Source organism: Amyelois transitella, chromosome 6 (genome assembly GCF_032362555.1).
Source record: "Amyelois transitella isolate CPQ chromosome 6, ilAmyTran1.1, whole genome shotgun sequence".
Lineage (NCBI taxonomy): Eukaryota > Metazoa > Arthropoda > Insecta > Lepidoptera > Pyralidae > Amyelois > Amyelois transitella.
This window is the reverse complement of record NC_083509.1, coordinates 5,673,453-5,678,799: the sequence shown is the minus strand read 5'-3', so window position 1 is coordinate 5,678,799 and position 5,347 is coordinate 5,673,453.

Genomic DNA, 5,347 nt, shown 5'->3' with positions numbered 1-5,347 from the left:
TATTTTGTTAGTACAATGTCATATTTTAAATAAAATGTTTATTATTAATACTATAAACATAAATGAAATAACATATCTAACATATGTACTTATTAGGAACAATTACTGATTTCTTTAGTAGACACCGTTTTAAAAAATGAAGGTTTTAGATCCATTATCATATCAAAATCCTATGTATTATAAAATGATACTTGAATGATATATATGACGTTTATATTAATAAACTAAATTTACTATAACGCATTTATAGCTTTAATAAATAAATATTTCTGTAAGAGACTTATTCAACTGCTAAATGTATAAATGATTATAAATAATAATCATTGTATTATATCGCCTCGCTTCTTGTAAAAACTATAGAAATATTATTTGAATAAAATTATCATTAAAATCATTTTTTTAATTTTATTTATTATTTATTACTATAAAATTATTATTGAACAGCCGCAATTGATCATTAAAACCATCTTCGAATCTGATGCCATTTACCCAACTGAAATAACGTATCCCGATCTTTTACCGTCATGTAAAATATTGCGTTCACGGTGAGTATTTTTTATGCCGTCATTAGCGGATCCCGAACTATTAAGTTGCCAGTGGAATCTAAAATACAGTACAATACGTTAAAAGAGAGAAAGAGAGGTAGGTATTAACGTCACGGAAACATTTCCGACAAAGCGGAGTGAAGCAGTAACGACAATGTTACTTAACTTTAAATAAGACAATATTCTATTCGTACATTGGACTTTATCCCTCCTAAATAACCATAAAACTCTTGATGTTTAAGCGATAAGGTTTAAAAGCAGATATGCGCTTACGTTTTTCAAATGCAATGGGACCATCTGTTTTAGTGTTTCCTCTCTCTTGTTTGAATAAAATGCTCATTTGAATGCTATGAGAATCGAAATTGCTCTCTTTTCGCTGTAGTAACTTAATTTAATCGAGTTCTATCACAATGTCCTTTGCCCTTGGATAGGGAAGGTGCTCGCAATAACGCGAAGGTGGGAAGCAAAATACTTCAGTTTTCCACACAGCTAAGTAGGTTTTCTTTATTTGATGGCGATACAATTACGTTTCCTTGTTCCTATACAATTGAATTGATAGCTTATTGTTAACGTATTCAATAACAAGAAGGAAATGTTCCAAATACACTGCATTTGGAGATTCTGTTTCTGCCCTTATTGAAGTAAGAAAATAATTTTATAATAACAATTAGTTATACCTTTAGCCTTCTAATCATTTGCCAAAAGTAAATATGTGCATAAATATTTAATAAAATAATATGTATCCAATTAGTCCATAAAAAGATATTAATTTTAGCTGTCTTATTGCGCGTCTTAAGCCATTTCACTAGCTACTGCGTTATTATATAAGCAATGTAGCCAATTTCTGCCTATATAAGTTTAAGAAATATAAGCCTGTCACTAAAACCGTTAAGGATTTTGTACAGTTCCAGGGTATTTTACTGTTCCAAAATTCAAATTGCTATTACGGCATGGCCTTAATTTATATTGTGTATCATTATACAATAATCAAGTAGCATTAAAAAGAATTTACCTGATGCAAGTCAATAAACTGAAGATTAAGATATCGTAAAATAAATCGTTCGATTTCCAGTGGCGGAACTAGACTGGGCGTTATTGGAAAACTTTCCACCGGCCAACGTTAATAGACTTACACAAATTGAGTTCATCACAAATAACATAATTGAGCGTAGAATTGCCTATGCTACGTGTTTTTAAACTGATATAAATCGTGATTAGAAAAGTATAACGTGATTATTAACTAGGATTTAGTTCTAACCAATGTTGTAAAAATGAAAACGGTTTGATTACTGGTTTTAATCCCAATGAACAGATCCGCCTGATACCTACTTAAATTGTTTATTATTTTGAAACAAATCAATTACCGTGATATAAGCCTTACTTCAAGTTTTTCTGAAATCAACGATATGTTTGTAATATTAATAAGAATTACAAAAAGAAAAATATCGAGTATCTTGGTAAAAAAACTTGACTACCCCAATTTAGGCGCACCTCGGGCTCTTCTCCAAAGAAGATGTAATCGAGACTAACGTCAGAAGGAAGAAGAAGAGTACTTAAATACAAAGGAAATTCGCTCGCTAGTTTGCTCGTTGACAATCTATGTATGTTCGCGTAAATATATTTTTTTAAATCAACTCAAAAATATATTGAACAAATGTAGCGCAATAGAATGTCAGACGAACACGGTTCATAATATAAGTTATTTCTATTTAGAAGTTTTCTCGGAAGTAGAGGAGTTATCCCTGGGGTATTGAGAAAGCGCGGAAAATCTAGTTGAGCGTTAACAGAATCATGTTTATTTCTTTGCGCTACATCTTCCTGTTTAAACAGCCAGGGGAATCGAAATAAAATTTAATACTGCCTGTGTCATATATTGCAAATACGAAATAGTAAAAAGTAGGTTTATTTTTAAGTCACTATTATTATTTTTAGTACATAATTTTTTTGTCCATCTTTCAGTCTTTAGTCAGTTACATTACGAATATATCTTTAATATTTAAGAATAGCAAATAATACTTTTAAACGTCATATTACTTTTTATCACCAAATGATACCTACGGCCTTGTACCAATGACTATTTTTGTAGTTACGTACATTCGTTTGATAATTAACCGATGTTATTACGGCAAGGGAAAATCGTGAGGAAACCTGCACATTTAGGTTACTGCATGTGTAACCACGATCGATCCAATACGCGTTAGGTTCTCCTGTAAAACTTGCGGAGATCAGACGGAAAGCACTTCGCGTAAAAACCTGACTCGCCCAATCCAGGATCCATGGTCAAGGGCTTACCCCAGGCTCCTCTCCAGAATGGTGAGGATGCAACCGGGACTAAAAGCTAGGAGGAAGAGATATCTATAGTTAAAAGCTTAAAAATGTCTAACATTGCAAAACGTATTCAGAAAATTGGCGATATTACTTGTACAGATAAGTGCAGCAGCGTTTTGCCCACCAAGTCACGATCTCACGTAAACCTGAGTTCACAGTAATAAAAAGTTAGAAGTCGCTGGCTTCAGTTCGAGTAGAAAACACGTAATTTAAAAACGACGGGATGTTTGATTCCCAATGGGCTATTGGATGAGCATAAAAGTACCTCACTAGATTGTTTTCCAAGAAGCACTCAATCGAAAGCTTTACATAAAAATCGAGGTGCGAAATGGATTGAAATATGTATAGTTTACGTCAGATTTTTTTTCGCATGCATTCTTAAATGCGTTAGTAAGAGGAGGTAATGTTATAAATGCTCGAAAGGCATCGCGTTTATGATATTGTATATAAATATTATTATAAATGAAGTTGTACAGTAAATTAATAACTGAATTTTAACTTCGCTTTGACAAAATATAAGTAGATACGTTACGTGCGCGTTTAATAACAGTAAATTAATATATTTTGTATTTCTTTATATTTTTTTAAATTTTTGGTGAGCCTTTTGTTACATTATTAAAAGTATATAGGTACAATATAAGTAAGTGTGTAATATTTGAATCTCAATTCTATCATTAAGCCAAATAGCTGAGTGTGGCCTATCAATCTTTTCAAGACTGATGGCTCTGTCTACCTCACAAGGGATATAGACGTGACCATATGTATGTATGTATAGGTACAATTTTTTTGCGAAATACATCCAATGATTCCGATCAAGTTAGAGAGACTTTTAAATTAATTTAAAAGTATCTCTTTTTCTTCTCGTTAGGCGTCTATTCATAAACTTACTTGCCAATTAATATTCAAAGCATGATTATAATTTCTTAGTAATTTTCCTCAGTTAATTCGCCTGCAATAACATAGATGTTATTGTCAAATCAATCCACGTGTTATGAATCTTTAGAAGGGCGTGTATACACAGTCTGTTAAACACTCAGCAGGAGTGAGCTTGAGTGTACACTTCAAGACGAGTGTGAGCTTTTCTGTATTCGAACGCTTAGTATATTTGCCTTGTTCGGAAAAGGATTTTGCCATATAAAATAAGTTCATTCAAAGTCTTGACACATTTATTTGTAAATATAGATAAATTTTATAAATAAAACATAGATTATATTATAGCTTCACAAATGCTATTTCCGACCGTAATTATACCTACCACCATACTTAGTACACTCTCTAACACACACACATCACACACACACAGGACATCAGCCTGACAGCCCATATAGTATAATATATCAACATGGTTATAGGATAAAATCTACGATGGTGTTAGTAGATAAATATAGGTAGATATACTAAATATAACCTAATATGTAATACTTAACACCTGTAGCAGAGGTCCACCTGGATCTATTTCAGGAACTAGGCTCTTTGCAGGACTTCAATGTCATTTATGAATTAAACAAATTATTGTTAACTAGTTAGTAAGGTCATTTTTGTGAAGAGCAAATAGACGTTTATTAATATAGATAAATTAACAAATATGCATTTGTTAATAAATTAAACAAAATTTACAAAAATGATTACAAGTAAGTGCATAAAAAGGTACGTAAATGTGTTTACATTTAGACAGTGTTAATAACAAAGGATTAAAATGAAGTAAAGTTGACTTGTCCCAAAAGAATAATTTTGTCTCTTTTTCATAAAAGCAAACATTTAAGCGATTAATTCTAAGTTTAAACTTGTTTACTAGACGTTAATCTAGAGGATAAAGTGGCGGTAAACCACGATTAATGGAATAACGAGGTGCACATAAAATGTAGGCATTGCACGTATAAATAAGTGTTAGAGCTTTGCATTAATGATAAAAACTTACCCGGTACCTAATTTGGAAGCAGCTTTAGTTAGGACTTTTATAGGATTTAAACGTAGTACGAGTATGAGTCGAGACGCAGGCTTTTGAAGCTTTTGGTTATATTGTATATCGAAATAAAATGTATGATATATTTTTTCTATGTGAAAGAAAACCAGAGTTCAACATTATTTCCATTAAAACAGAATATTCAATAGAATTGCCTTTAGCCAAGAATATGTTTAATAGACGATAAACACTAAATTTCAGCTGCAATAAACCTAAAGAAAATGCACCAGAAATAGAAATTTGTATTTCTGACAAAAAGCATAACTTTTAAAGTATAACAAAAACTCGAGTACTAACATTGTGCAGGAATCCGCTTTCGCATCCAACCGTCTCTTTATTTGTACCGGGTCCCGCGGGAGTGGAAGTTAAAAACAGCTTTCACCGGCCGACGCGTTTGAATAACTTCCCCTCAAGTTTTATTGAACTTGTAACCTTCGCCTTTGATATATGTACTCGGCATCTGTAGCCTCGGCCGAAGTTAGTGCAATCGTAAATTATTCAACCCTCTATA